The sequence below is a fragment of the Jatropha curcas genome, unplaced genomic scaffold (genome assembly GCF_041381405.1).
Source record: "Jatropha curcas cultivar XTBG-Jc1 unplaced genomic scaffold, XTBG_Jcur_1.0 HiC_scaffold_449_pilon, whole genome shotgun sequence".
Lineage (NCBI taxonomy): Eukaryota > Viridiplantae > Streptophyta > Magnoliopsida > Malpighiales > Euphorbiaceae > Jatropha > Jatropha curcas.
Genome location: NW_028322477.1, coordinates 10,884 through 38,513, shown reverse-complemented (window position 1 = coordinate 38,513; position 27,630 = coordinate 10,884). Strand labels below are relative to the sequence as shown.

The 27,630-nt window shown below is 32.5% G+C and overlaps 1 long non-coding RNA gene and 1 pseudogene across 2 annotated transcripts; both read left to right on the top strand.

Moving 5' to 3' along the window:
- The first annotated feature begins 18,095 nt into the window (after window positions 1-18,095).
- Window positions 18,096-19,205, top strand: LOC119371512 (uncharacterized). Its single transcript, XR_005179134.2, has 2 exons — window positions 18,096-18,356; window positions 18,638-19,205. It is a non-coding gene; the product is annotated as an uncharacterized LOC119371512 (long non-coding RNA).
- A 1,413-nt stretch (window positions 19,206-20,618) lies between these two features.
- Window positions 20,619-22,766, top strand: LOC149491838 (sugar transport protein 10-like; annotated as a pseudogene). The gene is made up of 4 exons (XR_016319260.1): window positions 20,619-20,887; window positions 20,972-21,294; window positions 21,407-22,035; window positions 22,127-22,766. The product of XR_016319260.1 is annotated as a sugar transport protein 10-like (transcript).
- Window positions 22,767-27,630: the final 4,864 nt, after the last annotated feature.

The following is a 27,630-nucleotide window of genomic DNA, read 5'->3' as shown; positions in this document are numbered from 1 at the left end:
CAGTAATTAAATAATTTTCAGTTCCATATCAAAATATTTGAACATATAATATGAAGTATCAATCTCGTTCTAATAGATATAGAGTTACATCCTCGTCTCGTCCCGTTTCAATAAGTATATAGTTGCATCCCCATTTGGTTTAGTTTTTCACGATAGGATGTGACATTTGCATCCCATCTCGTTCAATTTTTCACGACGGGATGAGACATGAATTCGAGTGTATGGGACAGGACGGAATGGATTGGGTGAAGAATCAATCAAGATTTTTCATAAGCCCAATGCATAAATTCATCCATGTATTTTACATAAAAAATTTTATGGCACCATCAACTTTTACTTTAAACCTATTGAATACTTTCATTTATAAAATTATACTAATTAAATATTTTAACTTGCAAAAAAAATTCTATTAAATATTTAAATTTCTAAAATTAGATCAATTATACTTATTAGATAGTTAAAAAATGTAAAATCATTGTTTCAAATATTGTACAAACCAGAATATCTTGCATATAAATGCCAAAAAAAAACACCAAAAAAATATTACTGTTAGGATGTGAGGGATACAACATTAGCAGAATTCGTAACTTAAAGGGCATACTAGTTCACTTGCAAAGTTTGAGGTGCCGCAAAGTTTTTTCAACAAAATACAGGAGTATATTTATACATTTGGTCATTTTTCATAGTCTTACTAAAATTTTTTTTTACCAAAAAAGATAAAAATATTATACTCATCAATTACAATTAAATAAAATTCATCGATATAAATTTATGTTAAAAAAAGAATAAATCAAATAATTAATTTAATCATTAATTATCTACTACTAAAACTATAATAGAATAACTATTAGTAGTTACTTTTTATTTAATAAGAGCATCAAATATAATAAAATAAAATAATTCGAAACTATATATTATTTAATTTTACGTATATTTTATGAATTTTAACTCATTATTATTTTAGCTTACTTATGAGCATCAAATAATTTATTGTAGTGGTTCGACACTAACTCACCTACGTTCATTCCAAAAATCGTCTTGAGATCCTCTACTATGTTATCTCTTTTAAAATGTAAGAGACAAACCAACGTTATAAGGAAATAGATCAGAAATGTATATCTAACTTTTAACCCATTAGATTCCAAAGGTTCTAGTCGACCTCCACTCTTTTGTTTGTTAGAGAATAGAAAACTTCGAATCAAGACATTAGAATCTCACTAAAGAAGAAGGTTGCTTGATAACATTTTACAACATAGCTTTTCAACCTAAGTTATACACAAATGTTTTTTTTTTTTTTAAAACAATCTCTAGCCTATAATAAATTACATGAATCTATATAGATAGAGAGAAATGCAAGTATAAGCACAATAAGAATAAAAAACAGATTTGAAATCAGAGATTAAGATCAGAAGTGTTCTTTAAAAAAGTTGTTAAATAATTTCTTTTCTCTTAAAAATATTTATGAAAGAATAGTGAAAAAAAAGAAATAAAGGGGGTTGCAGAGAAATGCAAGTATAAGCACAGTAAGAATAAAAAACAGATTTGAAAACAGAGATTAAGATCAGAACTGTTCTTCAAAAAGTTGTTAAATAATTTCTTTTCTCTTAAAAATATTTCTGGAAGAACAGAGAAGAAAAGATAAAGAGGGTTGCAAAGAAGAGCTTGGATGATTTGAAAATCTAAGAATGGATCTCTTACTCATGCCAACAATATTTTTAAAAGGAGAGAACATTTCTATACAAAAAGGGACTTTATAAATAACATTGGGATTTTGCTTTAATGAACAATGAGTGTTACTGACATTTAAATTAAAGAGACAGTGCATGAGTTGTATTTAAAATGATTGTTGGACCACCTTTTGCACATACACACGCAAAGCTTGGAAGTGAAGAGGCTGTTTTAGAAAACTGTGTTGCTTTACTACAGAAAATATTAGCTCTGTCAGAAACAGAATAGCTTTTGCAGAAACTCATTTAATAGTCACCAAAAATATTTCTTTCGAAAACCTTTTTCATTTAGATAAACCTGAAGATCAATGATCGAGGCTTTTTTCCTCTATGATATTTACTAAAAGTACTTCAAAAATGATTTTAAAAGATATAAAAGATATTTTGTACTTATAATAAAATTATCTATCTATCCTACAATATTTCCTAAGACTCATCTACTAAAAATATCTTCATTTTTTTTCATGATCTTTAATAAAAATCTTTGAATTGCAGGAACTTGAAATCTTTAATAATTTCAGCATTAAAATTCTGCATAAAATCACTTTAGCATATGGCCAACAAAAATTAAATGTAATTTAATTTTGATTCGTAATATTAGTTTTCGATATAAATATAAATTCTATTGGATAAACTAAGAAATTATATTATATACTAAATAAGATATATATTAAATATGGTAAGAATATATTATCTTTAAGGATTTTAATTTTATTAATAGAAAAAATAAAGGTAATTTAATTTAATTGGTTTAATATATACTATATAAAGTATAAATTAAATATGGCAAACATATAATACGTTTAATTATTTTTAATAAATTTTTAATTTGATTGGGTATAATTATTTCCTTCAAGTAACTGATTCTATAAAAATAAATGTAATTTATTATTATTTATTAGAAAATAAATGTAAGATTTATTACTTGACATAAAATAGATAATAAAACTTATTAGAAATATATATAAAATATAAAATTTTGATATAGCATGTAACTTTAGTAAATCATAAAATACATGGGAAGATTTTTTTTTCTCAAAAAGAACAACCATAAAATTAATTATATGTTTATATACTTTAACAAAAACTAAAAAAAAAAAAAGAAAATATTAAAATATAAATTTTTTTTATCAGCAGATGTAAATGTATTTGATTAATTAAACATATCTAGAAAAAATTTAGCAAAATCAAGGAACTATACTCGAGCCAATATGCCCCCAAATACACCCAATCCTACTTGAAAATGCTAAGTGAAAAAACCTGGAGAGCCTCAAAAACAAAATATTAATTTCTTTTGAGATAAGAAAAAATGAAATTAAATTCAAAATTGGATCAAATCAAAGTGCCCATGAAAATCAAAAACTAATTATGACCCAATCCTCATATATCCAAATTGAAGAACCTTTGCTCTATTATTTGATTAAAGCCACCTAACCGAAACAAAATTATAACCAAGCCAAAAAAAGTTCCACAGAAATTACTCCTTTTTTTAAGTAGATTATGTGCAAAACTATTTCTTTCTCTATTAACGTGTTTGAATTGGAAGGAAGATAAAGAACCAAGAAGACTGTCAAGCCTACTGAAATTGTACCACTATCTGCAAGGGCAATGTTCATGTTGAGAAACCCAAACTCAAGACAACTCTAGAATCTATCTCAAAGATAATTGGAATTTTGGCAAACTTTGAACAAGCATAAATCTCAACAGTTTTTAACAATGGAATAACTCAGCCACATTTAACTCTTTTGAACCAATGGATTCATAAAAAACACATAAAATAAACCCTGACGAATTCCTCAGTACACCTCCAAGACCCGCTGGTCTATGTTTTCCTAGGGCAGACCCATCTGAATATAAATGATGCTCTAAAATAATAATAATTATATTAATTATGATACTAGCTAGTAATGGTTTTTCATATTTTAGCAAAATATAAAGTTTATGGTATTATATTAGACATGAAAATTTTAATTTAGTTAATTTTAAATTGTTACAAGACAATAAGTTAATTAGTTGATAAGTAATTTTATATCATGAAAATTTGATTGTGAAATTATAATGATGTTTTATTATTATAAATATGTTATTTACTTAATAAGTTATTCAATTATAGAATGTTTATTTTATTATTTCATAAATATTTTTTTCTAATTTTTGAATCTTTTTAGATTTTTAGTAATATAATTGCTCATAATGTTATAATTTATAAAAAATATTATATATAAAAATTAAATTATATTTACTTGCAATGTATAAAATCAACGAGTATAAATAATGTGCAATGCATGTTCAAAAAATATAGTTAATAGATATATACAAACCATTAAAACTTCTACTCCCTCCGTCTTAAAAAGATATTTCACTTTTTATTTCACACAGATTAAGAAAGTAACAATTAAAGAAAATAACAATTATTATGGTTAAAGGACAATTTTATCCATATAACTTTTCTATTATACGCATCTTAAATAACACATGAGCAATTATTACATCGGAATAATGATTAAAAATTAATAAGGGTTATTGAAAATAAGATAAAATTTAATAAGGGTATAATAGACAATTTAAGGATTAACTATAATGCAAAAAAAGGAAAATAAATTATATTTTGAGACAAATTAAAAAGGAATAAGTACTTTTTTTTCAAAAACTTTTAAAGATAGAAACATTATTCCATTAATAATATTCCTTATGTTCCGTTAAACTGACACCTGTTTATTTTATTCTATATCTTCATATTACTTTTCACTTCAGAAAATTGAGGAGGTGTTAATTTTTTTTTGTTCTAACTTTAGTTTTATATCTTAGGTTCCGTTCGTTTCCGTAAAATAACTTATTGAAACACCCCGTAATTTTATTTTCAAAACTTTCGAATTTTTATTAAATCAAAAATCTCTATTTTCAACTCTATAGGCTATAAACACCAAACAATCTTAACTCGAGTCCATAGTTTTGCGAGCTGGGCCCAAGCCCAAATATATTGTCAGAATTTTCGATTTGAGAACAGTTAAAATTTTCGAGAAATAATATGAAGCTCCAACAATTAATTTATTATGAATATATATATATTATCCAAAAATCAAATATCATTACTATTTATATTTTATTTTTATTGAGTTAATGGAAGAAATGTTACGGAACCTAATTAAATAAACCAAAATAAATCGAAAATCAAATTGATTTGTCGAAAACCAGCTTGAATTTTCTGAAAACCAAGTGAAAAACTCGAAAACAAAGTTAAATCGGGTCAAACCATTGATTTGGACCAAATCGGTTCGAATCGAACCAGAATGGCCCAAAAGTCTCTAGACCCGCCTCTCTTCTTTTTCTTTTCTACTCTTCTTCTTCTTCTGCATGCGACCTCGCTGCCTCTCCTCCAATCTCCAGCTTCTGACCACCAAATCTGGCGAGCCTTGATACCAAAATGTAGAGTACATTGAGAGGAAGCTATCTGTAGGTTTGCTTCGTGGAGATGGAGCCTAAAATGAGAGAGAATGCGATTGGAAAACGGGACGCCGCACGATGAGCTTCTCCGCCGACTCTCGCCGCTTCCAGTGGATTCAGTCAGTTAGAGGACCTTCGATCGACTCCTCCTGGTCTGGTGAGTGTTTCCCATCCTTTGGTTTCGACGATGGGGCTCCAGTGGTGAAACCACCATTGATGGCGGCATTCAGTTTCGGTCGGTGAGGGTTTAGGCCAAATCGGTCATAGGATCAACGATCGGAGCATGGATTTGAATTCTTGATGGAATTTTGAGGCTAGGGGTGCATGAATTGTGAAATTCTGGGTAAGATCGGTTTTCCGGCCACCGTGCACGGCGGCCGGCGGTAGCAGTTCGGTGACCGGCTGACGACACTCTGGCGAGGTCCCAAGAGACAGAATTCTCTCCTCTTCGCCCTGATCATGGAATCGTCGCCCGATTCTCAATTGGTACGTTCTAAGACCAATTTCTCCATTTTTGGTATAAATTCTAAACTTAGTAATTATTAGGTAATTAAATTGAATTTGAACGAATAATCAATCAAATATAATTTTGCTAAGAATCGGTCAGTATAATGTAAATGCAAATTAGTTCTAAATATTGTTATATATATTTCATGAACATCAGTTTCAACTAGAAGGTTCGGTATTGAGATAAGAATTCCTAGCTAATATTTATGTAAGCTAATTTAAGAATTTTAATAAATATTGTTAGGAGAAGTTATAATTTAAGGCTTAGACAAGTAAATGATTTTAGAGCAATTAATAATAACATTGAATCATGCTTGGAGGTTAATATGAATTGTTAATTAATTAATTTGGAATTATTAAGTGTATATATGTGAGTGTGATGGATGATATATGTAGTCTGAAGTGGATGGGTTGGTTGAATTGATTGCCCGATGGATGGGTTGTGTGAATTGATTGATTGAATAATTGATAAATAAGGTTATGGCGGACGGGATGAGTTGATTTGAATTGCTCAACGAATGGGCTTTGATATTATATTGTTGAATTATGGTTTAGTCAAATTTTAGGAGAGGTGCTGCCGAAATTTCGATAGAACCTACACTAGTTTTAATTAATAAATTTATTTAGATTAATTCTATAACTTAATACATAATAAATAAAGTGCTCTAATTATTTTATTATTATCATCATTATTCATTTAATTGTTCAATTACTTATTTATTTTCATTATTATTGTTTATTATTATTATTTATTTTATCATTGTCGTTTATTGTTAATATTATTTATTTATTTATTTATTTGCATTTGAGTATGGATGTCTAATTGTGCATTGCATTCACTACAAAAAAAACGCCATTTTGCGACCGACCAATCGGTCGCAAAATGGCAAAAATCGGTCGCTACTTTCAAGTAGCGACATATTTGCGACCGACACCTATCGGTCGCAAAATCACTGGTCGCAAAATCAATTTGCGACCGATTGTCCCATCGGTCGCAAATTTGCGACCGATAAAATCGGTCGCAAATTTGAATAATCGGTCGCAATTTTTGGTCGTGGTTTAATTGCAAATTCAGTCGCAAATTTAGTTGCAAATAATCGGTCGCAATTTTTTTAAATCGGTCGCAAATAGGTAGCAAATTGTAAATTCAAAATTATTATTTTTGGTATCAAATCGGTCGCAAAATTGGAAAAAAAAATAAAAAAAATTAAATATTATTTTGAAACCAAAATTTTTCTGCACCTGTGAAAGTTGACATAAATGCATATATACACACACGCAATTCAAGAACAGTATAACAATGTAATTTTTATTGTTCTGAACAAATTAAAATATGAAATTACAAATGAAAAAAATAAAAAGGTCGAAAATAAAATCTATATATGCTGCTGCTCATCTGCAGGATCCGATGTCGGATCGCCGGGAGGAGTACCTGCTGGATGTGATGTAGCGCCAGGAGGGGTGACCAAGGTATCGTCTGCAGCATCGGGATCAGGAGCCGATCGTGGCTGCTGCTGAGACGTCGAAGCATGTCGGTCTGTAGCAGGCGCAGGATCAGAGGAAGAAGTACCAGCACCTTGCTCACCGGACAGCCGCATCACATGCGCTCTAAGCTCTGCAATCTGTCTCTGCTGATCAGCAAGCTGAGCCCGTATATCATCATCATACTGCGAGTCAGTGTGCTCCGGCTGTCGTGCTGCGCTGGCTGTAGAAGCGTGAACTGCTGAGCCAGTGTAAAACTGTGATGCCTGAGACCCGATGCCGTATAGCTTCCTCTTCTTCTCGCCCCCTGCAGCCTCGAGATAAAGCGCTACCTCGTCAATTCTTGACTCAGCTTCGGATTCATCGGTCTGAGAAGTAACAATACGCTCCCGAGCTGTAGTATAGTTCTCCTGAAAACAAAAAATTAATTAATCAATGCAATTGCAAGCTTTATTATATTGAACTTTGTACATCTTCGCAATGATTAGAGGATAAATGTAAATATTATTAATTGTTACTTACATTGACGCTCAGCGCACGTCTGTCGATAAAGGTATTACGATCGTGGTCCTTCGTGTGAGTGTATCTAAACACCTCCATCGGTGTGGGCTCACGACCTAATTCTTTAGCCTGTAATGAATTTTTATGCATGATATATTAATATATATAGTGTCCTTTTATTAAACATCAGTTTATTGTAAAGGGACTAGTTCACTTACTAATAATCGAGCTGTCTCTATAGCAGATATAGATCCGCCTGTGTGTCGCGAAGGTCCTGCTCCATCACCGCCAGTCTCACTGCGCCTGTTTTGTGCAAATATCTCCCGCTTTCTCTTGAATGCAGGATCCTCCCAAGCCTTTTGCCAGCTCTCCCATATCTCCTGAGACACGCACTGCTGCTTCTTACCGCTTCTTCTCATCCTATAGGTGAAGTCAGCGTATCGATCGGCGCATATTTTCTCCCAGGCTACTTTCAGCATAGCCGTAATGGCCTCGTCCCATATGAAATGTTTCTGCAAAAAAATGAAATATAGCGTTTAAACACTAAGGATGTATCTTGAATTGTAAACATTGAATGATGATATAACTTAAACCAAAGAGTACCTGGAACTCCTCCCAATAAAAGTCTCTCGCCTCTTGTGGTACGGCATCCCATGTGTATCCTTCTTTATGCAGCTGTAGCTTGATTATCTTCAAAATTTGCCTCGCTGCTCGAGAAGATGGATATATGCTGAAAAAAAAACAGAAGTGAAATATAATTACACCAAAGCATCACAGTTATGAATAAGTAGAAAATATAATTACAAAATATGCCTACAGAAAATTTGAATAAGTACTTACTGTCCTGCTACCAAACTGAGGGTGATACGTGGATATGATGAAGCTACAAAAGAAATGACAAATGTTATAAATTTCTAGATAATTAATATATAATTAAAATGACAGTTATGACATTTATGATTACCTTGCACAGTGGGTGACTGTGCAGCTGGTGGAGTCTGTACTGGTCTAGAAACGGGAGTAGAAGAGGAAGGAGCAGAAGAGGAAGGAGCAGAAGGCTGTGATGGCGGCAGTACTGGACGCTGAGCAGAGGATGAAGCCCCAGACGTACCTGAAGAAGGATGTGATGGCGGCAGTACTGGACGCTGAGCAGAGGATGAAGCCCCAGACGTACCTGAAGAAGGATGTGATGGCGGCAGTACTGGTCGCTGAGCAGATGACGAAGCCCCAGACGTACTTGACGAAGGACGAGGGATCGACCCTCCTCGTCCACGGGCACTGCGTGCAGAGCCACGACCTCCACGCGAACCACTGCCGGACGCGTCAGAATCAAACGCTCTGCCTCTAGCCATCTGTACTGCAGATATCAGAACCTAGATAAAATGAATTTATACAATTATATGAATTGTAGAACATGTGGTAAATACGAGTAAACAAAATGAATACCATTGAAATTCTTCATTAATAATATTAATTACATATAAATTTATCAATTTGTAATAGTAAAATTGCTGTAAGTTTTAAGTGTCTTCAATATCATCTGCTTCCTCCTCCTCTTCATCAGCTTCCTCTTCTTCATATTCGTCTTCTGAGGTACCCATGATGATTTGATCTTCTTCCTCTTCATCATCTGATGCTCCTATTTCAACATAAGATCGGCTTTCATCATCCAATCTATCTGTTAAATCTTCAACAACTTGCATCGGTTGCGTTTCAACCCTAACTTCTTGAAATGCCTCCGATACTGCGAGTGAAGAAGATTGTTTCGTTTCAATTGCATGAACAACTGATCTAGCCTTGATTTTACACACTGCCATCCAATCACATCTATCTCGTTTAAACGATGGATATGGGACATAGTACACTTGTGCAGCTTGCATTGCCAAAACAAAAGGTTCATACTTTGTATATCTTCTTCTTTGATTAATATCAACCAGATTATACTTAGGATGAACCTTCGTGCCAGCATTTGGCGTAGGATCAAACCATTCACATTTGAATAAGATTGTGCACTTCATTGGTAGGCCTGGATATTCTAACTCCAAAACCTCAACCAATTTCCCATAAAAATCGTTTGACACGTCACTGTAGTTTAATCCCTTTATGCACACACCGCTGTTCATTGTCTTTTTGCTTCTCCCATAACCCTCAGTGTGAAACTTGTAACCGTTTACAAAGTAGCCAGAGTAGGCATTACCAACCGGTAATGGCCCCTTTGCCAGATCCGTAATAAATCTGTTACGAATATCGCTTCCCGAGCTTCGAGCCTATGGGAAATAGTAATGACATGAGTCAGATTTAATAAATGTACATTACGTATTGTGTACATTGAAAGTAACTTACATAATATTTGAACCATTCTGCAAATTCCGTGTCCAGCTTTGCATCAACTGCAGTATCAGTCAAATTGACATTTTGAAGCCGCAGAAGATTGATATATTCCCTATATATGAACGAACCATATTAGCATAAGTATGATTTAACAACGGCCCACGTCAAGTCTAGAATGTTTACATTATTTATACTTACTGTACATATGGTGTGATCTCTTCGCAATTCAATAAAATATAGGTTTGAGCCGCTTGTATCTCTGCATCAGTCAATCGTCTTTTTTTTTATTTACCAATCGTACCCCCAGGGTAGGTGAAAATTTTTAGATTTCCTTCAAACTCAGATTGAACGCGATCTCCTCCGTCATCGTTACGTGGCACTCTCCGATGCTTGGTGAAAACATGTTGGTCAAAGTAGTGTGAACAGAATGTTGAAGCTTCTTCCACCAAATATGCATTGCAAATTGATCCCTCAACCTTTGCCTTATTGCGCACATTTTTTTTAATTTTCTGCAGGTGTCTGTGATTGTACAATGCTAATATATAAGTATAAGTTCAAATAAATGATGTAATCATTACAATGAGATGTTAGTGAATCACCTCTCAAATGGATACATCCATCGATATTGTACCGGTCCTGCTAAACGACATTCGTAGGGCAAATGAACCGGTAGATGTTCCATAGAATCAAAGAAGCCGGGTGGAAAAATTCGCTCCAACTTGCACATCACAATTGGGATTTCTCGCGCTAATTGGTCCATATCATCGCATCGGATAACAGTCATCGTCAATTCCTTGAAAAAGAGACTCAATTCTATCATTGCTTCCCAAATTTTTCCTGGTAATAATTCCCGGAATGCCACAGGAATCAATCTTTGCGTGAAAACATGGCAGTCATGGCTTTTCATGCCAAACAATCTGTACTTCCTCATGTCCACACATCTACCCATATTTGAACAGTAACTATCTGGAAACCTTAATGATCGTAACCATTCGCACAATAATTGCCTTTGGGGTTTATCTAAACAATAACATGCCTTCGGAAACTTACCAGTAAGTACAGTTTGCTCGAGTTCTGGTCGACGACAAATTTCCTTCATGTCTGCTCTCGCTTTTGCATTATCCTTGGTTTTCCCTTCAATGTTCATGACAGTGTTGAACAGATTTTCAAACACATTTTTTTCTATGTGCATGACATCAAGGTTATGACGGATAAGAAGTGAACTCCAGTATGGCAAATCCCAGAAGATGCTTCGCTTTTTCCACCCGCTATTCCTGCCAATTATTTTATTTACCTCATCTGCACCCAACTCTGTAACTTTCATAAGCCCCAGATCTTCAATTTCTTGTAATATTTCTGCTCCAGACTTCACAGGTGGAGGGGGTTCGACAATAGTTGTGTTCTTTCTAAAGCATTGTCGATTTCTCCTCCAAGGGTGAGATTCTGGTAAGAATTTACGATGACAATCAAACCAACATTGTTTACCTCCGTGCTTTAGTGTAAATGCATTTGTGTTTTCCATGCAATGAGGACAAGCCAATTTGCCAGCGGTACTCCACCCAGATAACATTCCAAATGCTGGAAAATCACTAATGGTCCAAAGCAAAGCAGCTCGCATTATGAAATTCTGATTGGTCGAAATATCAAATGTTTCAACCCCATATTCCCATAAATAATTAAGTTCGACAATCAAAGGCTGCAGAAATACATCAATTTTATGTTTTGGATTAGTAGGCCCAGGAACAATAACACACAAAAACATATATTCATCTTTCATACACATTGACGGTGGTAGATTATATGGTGTCACAATGACAGGCCATGATGAATATTGTTGTCCTGATTGGCCAAACGGCTGAAACCCATCAGTACAAAGCCCCAATCTGACACTTCTCATTTCAGCAGCAAACACAGGATGAATGTTATCAAAATGTTTCCACGCTTCAGAGTCTGACGGATGAGTCATTATACCATCATCATATTCATGCAAAGCATGCCATGTCATGTGTTCAGCTGTCGCCTTAGATGCATATAACCTTTGAAGGAGAGGAATAAGAGGGAAATAATACATCTTCTTGAAAGCCTTCTCTTTTTGCTCTCTACCAGTCCCTTGACCCCGCCGTTGATATCTTGGAAGATTACAAAACTTGCATTCTTTGAATTTGGAGTCAACACCCCAGAATATCATACAGTTATTACAACAGCAATCAATCTTTTCTACCGGTAGTCCCAACCCCCGAACTAATTTTTTTGTCCGATAAAAATTATCAACCATTGAATGGCCTTCAGGCAACATTTCTTTTGCTAACTGCACAAAATCATCGTAACACCTTTCTGAAAAATGGTGCTCCGCTTTCATGTGTAGTAATCGTGCAACAACAGACAGAACTGAATGATTCTTGCATCCAGGCCACAGTTCACTGTTAGCTGCACTTAGCATGTCAAACAATTGTTGTGCTGCTACGTTTGGCGATTCCTCCATATTATCCCAATCACATTGTACTCTACTCGCATCGATTACCATATCATTGCATTGATTGCCATACAGAAATTGATAAGGCTGAACTTCTAAACTTACCGGAATGGAGTGGCCTGACCCACTGGCAACTCGAGCTTCACCATGATGTATCCATTCATAATAATTTTCCACGAACCCATGTTTGCACAAATGAAGTTTCACTGTATCGATGTCTAAGAAGGCTCGATTTCGACACTTCTTGTGATTGCATGGACACCTCAACTTATTACCATCCATAAAACTGGGATTACCAACTGCAAACTGTATAAACGCCTCCAATCCTTGCAGGAACTCTTGTCTTAATATCCCATTGACCTCGAACCTCCAGTACATCCAATCTCGATTATTTTGCATTTTTTTTTCCTAATTAACAATGTGTTTATAAAGGGCCCTGTCATGTAATTGCATTAGTCTAAACCATCCTTAAAACATGCACCTAATGTAATGTTCAATTTACAACACTTATAACTAACTAAGGTTATTTCTATAATAAGGGTAACGATATTGCAAGTGTAAAATCACTAAGTTCATTTATTGAATACAAAGACTACTATAATAAAGGTAAGTGTACTATTCTACATATTGAATTTTTCGGAAAAAAATTCGGCAGCATTTCGGCATAACACAATCAAATCTCAAATACAGAAACAAATCAATAAACACTTCTATATCATACCAACATTCTCCAAAGGCAATATGGCCACTACTAGGCCTCCAATCCAAACTCATCATTCATTTAAGTCAAAAACATATTTAAGAGTAATAACGACAATAATATAAATTAAAGAAAAACACAGCCAAAACTTCTCAAGAAAGAGTTGCCAATAATTAAGAACATGTAATAACCTAAACACACAAAAAATAATTTATATAAATTCCAATTATTCTTCAAAAATCTATATTATATTCTATCAAAGAAGACTTTGAAACTAGAACGAAGTGGTTGCAGACTTTGAAATGGTCTAATAAAGTAGCTATCAAATCAGTTAATTTTGTAATAAATTCGCTTCCGAGTTGGTGAGGTAGTTAAAAAAATTCATCCTTCTAACTCGTTCAATTTCTGGTGGTTGTGCAGTTGGTAATTATTTTTATTTAAGATGAGGGGAATGGATGTGATTTCAATTTAATTTTTCTTAGTTATTAATTGATTGTAAATATCTTTATTTTTTAAGAGTGATTAAAGAACATAAGTCAGAAACACGTGTTTTTTGGATTGTTGCCTTAGTAAGTTAAGTCTCAATCAATTGCTATCATTTTTGTTATTTCTCCAACGGTAGATCATGTGTATATTCTCAACCTCAACCTTTTCAATTTCCAATTACAAAAAAAAAAAAAAAAATACTATATTTGTTCATAGACCATATATAAACTTTCAAAATATGAAATGGGTTGACGTAGTGCCGGATCTAGAGATAAAAGAAAAAGGAAAAATGAAGTTTTTGTGGGCTGGGCATCAAAATGGATCAAGTTAATTATAATAGCTGGGCCATTAAAATCAAATCACTTTTCTTGGTCTACTGTAGAATATACAGTTATTATATTGATGATGCCTGAATTTTCTTTTTTTTTTTTCTACTTCGATGTACAAATAGAAAATATTTATAATTAAGCGTGAAATAGTATTTTGGTACAATTAAGTGCGTTTAATTGGAAGTTTCCACCTGAAAATCAAAATTAGCTAGTTTTTTTTATTAGTTAAAAAAAGATATAACCAGTAAAAAATAATAAAAATTGAATGGATATTTAATATTTTGATATCATTCATTGTGTAAAATGATTTATATTAAATTTTCAGAGAAATAATACGGTGAAATGCACTTGATTCCAATATTTTCAATAATTCATATCTTTAATTCTAATTTTTCTCTTAATTTTATTCCGCAAACAAACGCATGCTAATAGATTAATTGCCAGAATTGTCAATCACAATCGCTTAAGGTAACAATAATACTAATAATAATAATAACAACAACAATAATACTAATAATAATAATAATAATAACAATCACAATAATAATAATAAAAACATTAATAATAATATTAATAACAACAACAATAATACTAATAATACTAATACTACTACTACTAATAATAATAATAATAACAATCACAATAATAATAATAATAATAATAATAATAACAATAATAATAACAATCACAATAATACTAATAATAATAATAGTATCGGTCACAATAATACCAATAATAATAATAATAATATTAATAATAATAATAATAACAACAGCATTAAATAATTATAATAATAACAATAATAATAATAATAATAATAATAATAATAATAATAATAATAATAATAATAAGAACAGCAGTAATAATTATAATAATAACAATAATAATAATAATAATAATAATAATAATAATAATAACAATCACAATAATAATAATAATAATAATAATAATAATAATAATAACAACAACAACAACAATAATACCAATAATTATATTAATAATAACAATAATACCAACAATAATACCTATTTAATCGCAACTCAACCATATACAAAATAAATTAATCGCAACCATATACAAAATTCTAACAACAATATACAAAATCAACAATAACTTAATATAATAAAAACAAATAAATTCGAAAAACAAATAAATTCGAAAAAAAAAATTTGGAAAAATTAATCGCAAAATAAAACTAACCTCAGATTGTTTCGAAACAGACTGACCGACTGACCGGAGTGCAAAGGGGGCGGGGCTGGCGGCGTCAGGCGGGCTGGAACGGTGTGAGGAAGGGCCTGTGCGGCGCTGCGGACGGAGGAGAGGAGAGGAGAAGGAGAAGAGAGAAAGAAGAAGAAAGAAAAAAGAGAGGGCGCGGCGTTTAAAGCCCTAATATTTGCGACCGACTCATCGGTCGCAAAGTTTATAAAATCGGTCGCAATTTTTAATGACACGACGTCGTTTGATTATGCGCAAATTTTGCGACCGATTTGCGACTGAAAATATCGGTCGCAAAAAATCAGTCGCAATTTTGTCTCCAATCGGTCCCAGAACTTTGGCCCATTTTTAACGCGCGAAATTTTGCGACCGATAACCAATTAGTCGCAGATCGGTCGCAAAATCGGTCGCAAATCCCTATTACAGCGGTCGCAAATCACTAACCATAATCGCGGGAATTTTAAGCGCCAAAATTTGCGACCGATGGATTATAAGTCGCAAATCGGTCGCAAACTTGCGACCCATATATGTCGGTCGCAAAAATCGGTCGCAATTTAGCATTTTTTTTGTAGTGATTACGATATTTAACTGATCAATATGTCTGCATTTAATTGCAATACTTGATTAATTGTGTTGTGATAATGCTATGCTTTGTTTGTGTGGAATTGGGATGAAGTGGGTCACCATGGGTTTGTGAGGACGGTCGATAAAGCATAGATCCTGATTACGATGAATTATGAAATTGGACCGTCGGCCGGGAAAATGGGAGATCGGTGTCCCCGTGTGCACCTAATACCATGGATTATATAGAAACCACATGATGGCCTCTCGTCGTTGCGCACCTGATAGTCTAGATTTGATCGCAGCCCGTAGGGTGGCGTCCTGTTATGAGCACCTGATGATCTAGATTGGATGGAGACCACCGGGTTGCCTCCTGTTGGTATGGAAAGAAAAGAGAGAATGTAAAAACAATGAGAGGACCGGTCATGTGAGGATTAGACCAGTCGGCCAGGTATGGGGGATTGGCTCCCTGGGTGCACACGTTTGAGAGGATGAGCCAGGTGAGAGTACGGCTCATCGGGGGTTTCGGTGACGCCACTGACTAATTTCCACGTGATATGATTATACGAAGATGTTAATGATTGTGAGTGCTGGTGATATGCTATTTGTGTGACTGACTGCATGAGCATATAACTAGTCGGATGGCTAGATTTATATATTTACACATTTGCGTGAATGTGTGTGTTGTGCAATAATAGTTACTCCTTAGAAAGCTCACCTATCTTGTTTAATTTTTCAAGAAGTAAGTTTCTCTTTAATTCGGTTAAGCTATGTTCCTTAGCCGCAGGGCTAGAAAGAAAATTTCCCTGGTTCAATAATTATTTTGCTATGTATCTATATGTATAAAAATCTATGTATATCTATCAGTTAGTGATTTCACAGTTGTGGAATTCACTTACATTTAGTCGTGTATTATCATAGACGAAATGATTCTGTGAGCCCATATTAGAAATGTGATGTATTGTAAATTGGGCCCGCATTGTGAAATATTGTAGAAGATAAATTTGGGCCGAGATGTAATAAAATCTTGATGTTTATTTTTTTAGTAATATGGGCTGAATATTTGAAATTATATTGAGATAGTAAATTTTAGTGTTTCAGGCTTACTACGGGCCTCGGGGGCCTTAAGCTTACCTGGGCCTTAGTGCCGGTCCGGCTCATGGAAACGGGTCGTGACACTGATAGGAAAATGTTTTCCATAATTTTCCGTTGTTTGGGGTGTTCAGAAAAATAAGTTAAAGAAAAATTAAGTCATTTTTTAAGAAAAATAACTTTCTATTTTCGAGAGAGTAAAATATTTTTCGGGCATTGATAAATCTTATAAATTCATATTTTTTAATTTAATAATCATTATAGTCACTACTACTGGTAACAATTTACCATCGACCACCACCACTAGCTATCATCATCAGCCACTAGCGGCCACCGATGGCTTTCATAATTTATATATATATATATATATATTTTGCATTCTTTTCGTATTTAACAATAAACTTTTTAAATTATAAAATTTCTATTATTATTAATATTCTTTATGGTCTTATGAGATAAAGACTTTAATATTTTTAACTAATTTTTAATATTATAGCCAAACAATGGAAGATAAGTCATTTGGAAAATATTTTCAAGAAAAATGTTTTCTATGAAAATATTTTTCTGCAAGTTATTTTACGAAAATAAACGAAGGCTTAGTATTTCTAGTAAGTAAATATTAATTATTTAAAGAATTGGTAGAAGAGTAATTTAGTTAGTTACACTTAGTTTAATTTTTTTTAATTGAGATGGATTAATTATTTTGCAATTCTTGTGCAAACTACAAAAGGGCCATATTTAGTGGAATAAATATAGAAATAATCATTCAAATAATATATAAATATCTGCAAACCATGGATACAATCACATCTAATTTATTCATTATTATATATATTTGAACTTTTTACTCTTAATGAATTTAAAAAAGTCAAATACATAAATTTATCTCTAAATTTTACAACTTTAATCACGTAGTACCTTGAACTATGTAAATGCAAAGTACTTGAACTTCCAAATTTTGATAACATTGCAAAAGTTTTTACATTAACAGTAGTTTTTTACGATTTTTAACTTTTATATACAAAATATTAATTTAAATTGTAATTAATATAACTTTTGAAATAATAAGTTTCACATTTTTTTATTAGTTAAACCATACCAAATATCTCAAAGTTTACGACTTATAACTTTTGCATTCTATTTGGAATTTAATCCCCTAGTATTAAAATATAATAAATGTGGGACCCACGTGAAACCCACCGTGGTGAACTACCCTAAAATAGTTTAGCTCAACCCTAATTCTTCTAAACGCACCGTTTCCAATCTGCCTCACTCTCGCTACTCTCCTTCAACGCCGCCGCCACCTGCACCAGCAGCTGGTTCCCTTCCTCCCAAAACCAAGATTTGCTTCCTTTTATAGCTGTGGTGTCCGTAGAATGCACAAATGTTCGAATAAACACTTTATTCAAAGCAGCTTCTTTGAATGGGATGAGTTATTTTGTTTTCATCGTTTATTCTTATGCAATTTCAACTCTTGTTCTTCTGCCTGTCCCCTTCATTTTTTACAGGTCTTTAGTTATTTCTCTTTCTCCTAATCAATCTTTTCCTTTTAACTTATTCATAGATCTAGTGTAATAGTAAAAACAGTAGTTTTGTCTCTCTTTGTCTATTCATGACGAAAACAGAGCAGTAGTAGAAATCAAGTTGCCTTTATCTATAGAATTTGTGTTCTTGCTCTTATTAGGGAATTATTACATCTCATAAATCAATCTACTCTTTTCATTTTTCTTGCTATCGTTGAATTCCTTTTCTTTTTTAATTAATTTTTGTTTTTTTGAGAAGTATGCAGGTTCTTAGCTCAGATAGTTGGAACTAAAGGTGTAGAATACATTTCCCCAAAACCAAGAACAAATAAGGCCAATTCTTCTTTTTTTGAAGACCTGATTTAGGGTACCTTTACTGGAGATGGAACCGAATCCAAAGAAATTTCTTCATCTCATGTGGAACAAGCATATTAGTATGAAAAACTGTATGAAAAAACGGTCTTTCCTTGGTTTTGGGAGGAAGGGAACTAGCTACTGGTGCAGGTGGCGGTGGCGGTGGCGGTGGCGGTGTTGAAGGAGAAGGAGGCGAGAGAGAGAGAGAGAGGCAGATTGGAAATGGCGTGCTAAGAAGAATCAGGGTCAAGCTAACCTTAAGTTGGGTTAGTGTCCCACGTGGGTCCCACATTTATGATATTTTGATGAGTTCGTAATTAGGGTACAATTTTTATAAAGGTTTAAAATTGAGGTGCACGAAAAGTTAAGTTCAAAATAAAGTGCAGTTGTTACGAGCCGTAAATTATAGAATATTTAGCATGGGTTACCTTTTTTATTATTTATTAAGTGTTTAATTGATCTAATTTTATAAATTGAAGTGTTTAATAAAATAATTATATAAGTTAAATATTTAAATAGTATAATTTTATAAGTTAAAGCGTTTAATGAATAAAAATAAAAATAAAAATTTACGGTGTTACAAACTTAAAGTAATAAAATTTAATGGTGAATGTATGTATTAAAAAAATCATTGCAATAAATTCATTACACTTTATTTATATGATAATTATATGAAAAAGGGAAAAATGAAAATATTAACGAAAGGAAAGTAACAGAGAAAAATAATGTTGAATTGAAAATTTTCTTTTTATATTCCACTTTTGTGTTTAAATATAATCATGGAAAGAAAATAACTTTCTTTATATATTTTTCATAATTATTTTTCTTCCTTAAAAAAAATAATTCTATCTAAAAAAAAAAGGTAACTAATTATATAAAATCAAAACTTTAAAATTATTGAATAGGTACCCGTATATTCTAAAAATTAAAAATATTTCATCCACAATCTAATTACACAATCGTTATTTGTATTGAATATTACTGTACCATTTCTTATTTTATGTAGATAAAATAACATTATAAAAGAATGATTTGAAATTGTATGGATTCAGAAATCTCGAAAATTATAATTATGTATTTAAAATTAAAAAAATTTTCCAATTTCAATAAATTTTTAAGAAAAAGAAACCTTTTACATGAGGCTGTCAAAACATAAAATGTTCATAATTTGTGAACATTGAATTAAAAATAAATAAAAAATAAAATTCGTACCCTTCAAAAAAAAAAAAAAACTAAAATTTGTGAATACTTCCCGGAAACAAGCCCCTATTTTCGATTCAAATGTTTTCCTCTAAGGGCTGAACCAAATGTTAGGTTTTTCTTCTTGCGTACATTTATCGAACCTAGAAACTCAAGTAACAATAAAATTAATTTTTCAGGCTGAACAGATGGATCAAACAAAACTATATTATAAATTAAAATTTTCAATTAATATAATTTTATAAATTAAAATATTGAATATGTGTTATTTTTCAAATTGAAAAAAACAATACTTCTCTTACAAACAACAGTGAATAGAATGAAAAGAAATCTTCCAGTTAATAACTGTATATATAGGATTTTCTGTAAATTAAGTTGCTTAAACCCATGATGTGGATAGGCTTATTTCCAGCTAATAAGTAATTATTGTGGCATTTAGCTGTATGAAATATTCTAACGTAGAAATCCAGGACACGACAGCAGAGAAAAATGATAAATTTTCTAGTTTTATGCAAAAAAAATAGGTCAAAGAAAAGCAAAAATAGGAATTAAGACATTTTTGGCAATAGAGTTGTTGTGGATAAACATATAAAACTAGTACCACTCCGAATGGAAGATCCACGCACTGAAACGTCAAAAACACAAAAGATTCCCAAGGGAGTCACTCCTCTTTCTCTTTCTCATCCTGATGAATATCAAAGATTGACAAACCAAATCGTCATTATTCATGTAAGGAAGAAGGAAAATTTATAACTGCCTTTATAAAATCTTTTGTTACATTTGGAGAGGAAACAAGAAAACTCGAAACAGCCGCTAGTTTGTTTCAGAGATGGCGGGAGGTGGTTTCGTTGCTCAAGGTGGAGGAAAGAAGTATGAAGGTGGTGTCACACCCTTTGTCATCATGACCTGTTTGGTTGCAGCTATGGGTGGTCTCATTTTCGGATATGACATTGGTATCTCAGGTAAAAGCTAGTCTTATGCAAGTTACTTTCACAACAAACAGCAATTGCAGCATTATTAAATATAGTGTGCTCTGAATTTTGTAGGTGGAGTGACTTCAATGAACGCATTTTTGGAGAAGTTCTTCCCATCTGTGTACAAGAAAGAGACTGAAACGCATCATGAAAATATGTATTGCAAATTTGAGAGCCATTTGCTGCAACTTTTTACGTCTTCTCTCTACGTTGCAGCATTGGTAGCTTCCTTCTTGGCTTCTATGGTAACTAGAGCCTTTGGTCGCAAGATCTCCATGTTGTTGGGAGGCTTGGTTTTCCTTCTTGGTGCCATCCTTACTGGTGCTGCCATGAACGTTTTGATGCTTATTATTGGTCGTCTGTTACTTGGTGTTGGTGTTGGCTTCGCCAATCAAGTATGATTCTCTCTCTCTCTCTCTCTCTCTCTCAGTGTCTCTCTCTCTCACATGCGCATAAGAATTCTTTCCTTATTAATAAAACCTAACAATTTGCAATCTTCAATTACAGTCTGTGCCAGTTTATCTATCTGAAATGGCACCAGCACAGTTAAGAGGAGCACTCAATATTGGTTTCCAAATGGCCATCACGCTTGGTATTTTGGCTGCCAATCTCATCAACTATGGAACAGCAAAAATCAAAGGTGGCTGGGGATGGAGAGTTTCGTTGGCTCTTGCAGCAGTCCCAGCTATAATGATAATAGTTGGATCTCTCTTTCTACCTGATACTCCGAATTCAATTCTAGAGAGAGGCCATCCAGAGAAGGCAAAAGCAATGTTGAGAAAGATTCGTGGAACAGACAATGTTGAATATGAATTCCAAGATCTTGTTGAAGCAAGTGAGGCTGCAAAGAGAGTACAAAACCCATGGAGGAACATTATGCAGCCAAATATAGGCCTCAACTTGTCATTTGTACCTTGGTTCCGTTCTTCCAACAACTTACTGGAATTAACGTCATCATGTTTTATGCTCCTGTTTTATTTAAGACCTTGGGTTTTGGCGATGACGCTTCTCTTATGTCCGCAGTTATAACTGGTGTAGTTAATGTCTTAGCCACACTCGTTTCCGTATACTGTGCTGACAAATTTGGGAGACGAGCTTTGTTCCTTCAAGGTGGCGCTCAAATGATTATATGCCAGGTATATCCTTATATGTTATATAAACACACACCAGAAGTGAAACCTTCGAGTTATTTCTACAAAATTTAAGCTGACATTCTGGTTTGTATAGGTTCTTGTCGGAATCATGATCGCAACCACCTTTGGAACTACTGGTGTAGGCAAATTGTCAGGTGGTGAAGCGAACTTTGTGTTGTCCTTGATTTGTCTTTATGTAGCAGCTTTTGCATGGTCCTGGGGTCCATTAGGATGGTTGGTGCCTAGTGAGATATGCTCTCTCGAAATTCGATCAGCAGGCCAAGCCATCAATGTCTGTGTTAACATGTTTTTCACATTGTGATTGGCCAATTCTTTTTATCCATGCTTTGCCACATGAAGTTTGGGCTCTTCTTATTCTTTGCTGGCTTTGTCATTCTTATGACTCTTTTCGTGTTCTTCTTCTTGCCTGAGACAAAAAATGTACCCATTGAAGAAATGAATAGGTTATGGAAGGCACATTGGTTTTGGGGACAGTACATCCCAGATGAGGGTGTGAGTGGTGGTCATCCCTTTGGAGATCAAAGTGCATGACTTTGTAATAACGTTCATTAGCACAATGCGAAAAGGAAAATAAGTAAGATTTGGATTTGTTTAATAAATTCATATCAGGCAAAAGGAAAGCTATATGGATATGTAATTGTACCGATTCTTTGTACCAATTCTTGTTTCTGTTCATGCAATGAAACCAGATCTAGCAAAAATTTTTTGCTTTCTGTGTGCTTTATAGTCCCCCACTCTTCTTCCTTTTTTTTTTTCCTTCTTCTTTTTTTTTTTTTTTTTTTTTTTTTTTTTTTTTTTTTTTTTTTTTTTTTAACTCAAGTATTCTCATACTTAAGAGGCATTAAACTATCTTGATGGGATTGAATTGCCTAGACCGAGTGGTATGTGTTGAATAATGGAAAAACAACGAACTTATGGTGATCATGATGGGATGGACCTAAAAGAAGATCCAAAGCTAATTACCATGATCCAAACATGTGGGTCTTGAGTCTTTTAATTAATTTTATATTTTAATTAGCGTAATTGGACATGTTTAAATTGAGCTTTATGTTTTATTTAATTTTTAGGGTTTCTTAGCTTATAAATATTTAGTTTTCAGTATTGTAAGACATATTATTGATAGAATTTTCAGTTGATGCGTTTATGTTAAGAGAAGCGTATTCTCTTTGGTTTTTCATTTAACTTGTTTTCAAACTTATCAAAGATAATTAATCTTTGTGGCGTTCATCTTTTCACCTTGATATCTTTGGTTCATACTTCTAGTTGAGTATTAGATCAAGATCCACAATTCCATCCAAGAAAAAATTTGTAATTTGGGAATTAGGGTTCTTAATTTGGGATTTGGGGTTTACATATCAAATCTGATTTGGGGTGTCAAGATGCCAATCTTGGGGTTTCGCATCATTTGGTATCAGAGCCTTGACTCAAATCAGGTTCTATCTATCTTTATTTTGATTCCGTTTATTTCCATTTGCTTTCAGTTGATTCAGTTTGTTTTTGTTTTGCTTCTGTTGATTTTGTTGATGGAAGCCTGGAATTATGCAGCAGAAGCAATCTAGGATCGAAAGTATGAAAGCAAACAAAACCACAAATCATACAAGAACTGACTTGTTGTAGTGCAGAATCACTTGCTGGTCTTATTTTATAATTCTTCAAGTTACCCTACAGTCTTCTGCTGTGTGATCTTATTTGATTCTATAAATTCTATTTTTCTGCGTTGGCAGAAAAATACAATATGTCTGATTCTTGAGGTCGTCGTGTATTTTTCTCTGAATACTCTCATATCTCAAGCGCGTATTCAAAAATGAATAACTTCTCTTATTCGAATGGCAAACAAACGATAAGATTAATCATTTTGTTACCCACGCGGTTAATATTTTAAATAAAACAGATTATCCGTCTTTTAATTGAAATTAATAAATAAAATTTTTATTAAAAATTAATCTATTAATTATTTAAAATACATAACCCACGTACGGTCCAAATAATTAAACCACAACAAGGACCGCAGGAATAAATTAATAAGGCTACAAATTATAATAAGAATCCATATAGGACCGGTATATTCTTATTATAATTAATTATAAATTATTGCACTAAAATTCATGATTGAACTCCTTATTAATTTAACTTTCCATGAGATAATAATTTATGTTCTCCATGTAAAGATTACATATGCTTATAAAATAAAATAAATCACTGACAATTTATTTAAATAACAGTTTTAATTTTTAAGATCATTGCTTAACTTATTTTATGTGTTGGATTAAAAATCTACCAGCAGGGTTTACACAATGAAAACTTATAAGCTTACATAAAGTGCATCATCATTTTCTAAACTGAGACATGAATTCTATCATTAATTCATATTTCACGAATACAAGTTGCCTTTGACCAATTCATTGAGAATTATTATCTCGATAAATGAAAATCACTCTTTAATGAATTAAAAAGCACAAAACAATGTATGTTTTCTCATATTAATTAAATCAAGGTTAAGAACATAAATCTTATTTCTAATCTCCTCGAGAATATGTTTTAATAGTCAATATAAAATAACCATTCTCTACTTGGTCCAGTTAGATATATACAAAATGTACTAACACTATTATTATAAAATATGCTAAAAAAATTTTTTCATTTAATGCAAATCTCCAATTAAATACATAGAAATAATTATTCAAAGAAAAAAAACATTATACTATTAGATTTGCATGGTTAATAGTATATCTCTATCATCTATTTGATTCCATTTTGCTTCTGTTTGTTTTCGTTTTACTTCCGTTTATTTTTGTTTTATTTCATTTGATTCCGTTTATTTCTGTTTGATTCTATTTATTTTTGTTTGTTCTCGTTTGTTTCTATTTTCTTTCGTTTATTTCCATTTGCTTCCAGTTTATTTATTTTCATGTTAAATCATCTTATTCTTATTCTTTGTTGAAATCGAAAATAGTTGTTGCTATATTTCTTGTCCATTTATCATCATGTTTAACAAAAGTAGTGACGTAATGAAACAAGAAGAATTTTCTATTCTTCAAGATATACAACAATGGTTTGAGCAAATGATTGTGATGTTTGAAAGAGATAGAATGGAAAGACAAGATGTACTTATTGATAACCTGCAAAGGAGGTAACCAAGGCATGTTCCTAATGCTTATGGAAATAATAATGATGAGCAGAAGGTGAGGATTTTCCACACTACATTCTCAGTAACTAGTGATAAAATTGATAGAATTATTATCGATGAAGATAGGTGTGTCAATATAGCTTCCACATACTTTGTAGAAAAACTATGATTATCTACTACTGTACAGCCTAATCCATACAAGATTCAGTGGCTAAACGAAGGTAGTGAGATAAGAGTGACTACATAAGTTCTTGTTCCATTTTTAATGGGAAGGTGCAAAGATGAGATATTATGTGATGTGGCTCTAATGAGTTCTAGTCACTGCTCCTAGGAAGACCATGGCATGTTGACAGGTCTGCTAATCATGATAATGAAAGGAACTTATTCTTTAACGAAGGATGGCAGAAAAATAATCTTATCACCTCTTGATTCACAACAAGTACTAGCTGATAATCTTTTGTTAGAAAAAAGAAAAGGGAAAGTTTATTTTTGATCAATGATAAATTAAATTAGAGCCATTAATTGAAGAGAAAGGAGGAAAAGATGTAACTAGTTGAAGAGAATTCTATTGTAGCTAAGGTGGAAATACAAAAAGAACCGCTGTCTATTGAAAGAATTACACATCAAGTCGATTCTATACTTGAAAAGGGGTTGTATAACACTTTTATGTAACCAATAAAACATGATCCTAGTAAATTTATTTATAATTGTGATAATGTTCACCTTGATTTTATTATAATCTATAGCAGGTACTCAAAAGCATAAAAATTAGCAACATACTTTGAGAAAATGAAGGTTTTGTAACTAAAAGGAGAGCACTTCTATTGGCTATGAGAGATTATTCTATACTCTTCTCAATATGGTCTTATGCAAGATAAAAAATTCAAGAACTTTCCATTTGATCCAGGAGTATGCATTAATCTAGTTGCACTTGAAGGAAGAGATACACAAACAGATTTATGGAGCAATAAAGATTTAGATTTGAGGACAAATCCTTTTCAAGAAAGAGGGTATGATGTGTGTTGAATAATGGAAAAACAACGAGCTTATGGTGATCATGAAGGGATGGACCTAAAAGAAGATCCAAGGCTAATTAACATGATCCAAACATATGGGCCTTGAGTCTTTTAATTAGCTTTATATTTTAATTAGTGTAATTGGGTTTATTTAAATTGGGCTTTATGTTTTATTTAATTTTTAGGGTTTCTTAGCTTATATATATTTTAGTTTTCAATATTGTAAGACATATTATTGATAGAATTTCAATTTATGCGTTTTATTCAAGAGAGGTGAATTCTCTTTGGTTCTTCATTGAACTTGTTTTCGGACTTATCAAAAATATGAGGAAGCTTTTTTTTTTGCTAAAAGAAAAATTGGAACGAGCTTGGTTGATTTTAATTTTTAAAAAAGTTTTTTTTTATTAAACCCATTCATTGATCTTCAGATTAAAAGTCTCTTACTTTGGTAAGAGTTTTACTTTGGAGTTGCCACCTGTTTTCATCGAAAATCCCCCCGAAGGACCCGAAAACATCCTTTTTGTGGTTTTTGATAAAATGTGTTTATTTTTTATGCGGTGCCGATAAATCAGTCTTATAAACAATTTTGAGTCGCCACCCATTGTTTAGGCAATGAGATCGTTTTTATAAAAATGCCTTCATTTTAAACCCAATTTTGTTTTAAGGCCAAATTATTTAAAAGACTGGTCAGGCGCACCAATGTGATTCTGGGTAAGGGAATTGGGTACGCCGGCCCGTTGGAAGCCGACGCCCGGAAAACCGGCCTCTATTATTAACCTACGATTTCTAATTTATTTTAATTAGAAAAGCCGAATTATTATTTACTTAAACCCAATCCAAATAGATCGGACCGAGTTCCTATTTGGAAAATTATTTAATCGTCCCAAACAAATCTAACTATCACATGGCAATTATTCAAATCAAAGCAATTAAACCAAATAAATAAAAAGACCCGCTCTTGCCTTATGGTTCAAGGCGGGCGACAAACCAAGTCAAAAATATTAAATAAAATAAATAAATGACCCGCTCTTGCCTTATGGTTCAAGGCGAGTAACAAACCGGATTCAAAAAATATATATACAGATCGAATCAAAAATTAAATCCATAAACCAATAAAAATAAAACCATACATAATTATTATTTAATATCTAAATCACACTTTAATCTTTTATTTTAATTTAATTTTATATTTGCATTCAACCAAAAATTATAAAATCTACACAAATAAATATACAAATCACATTTTAGTATTTTAAGCTTCATTAGACTATGATCTGTTCATATTTGGGCGTTCCGAGATTAGATTTTATTTTTATGCAAAATTTATATTTTTGTTATTATTTCTGGAAAAATTGATGAACAGTACTATTCATCGATGAACAAACAGTTACTGTTCATCGATCATTCCTGAAAAATTAATGAATAGTGCGTGAA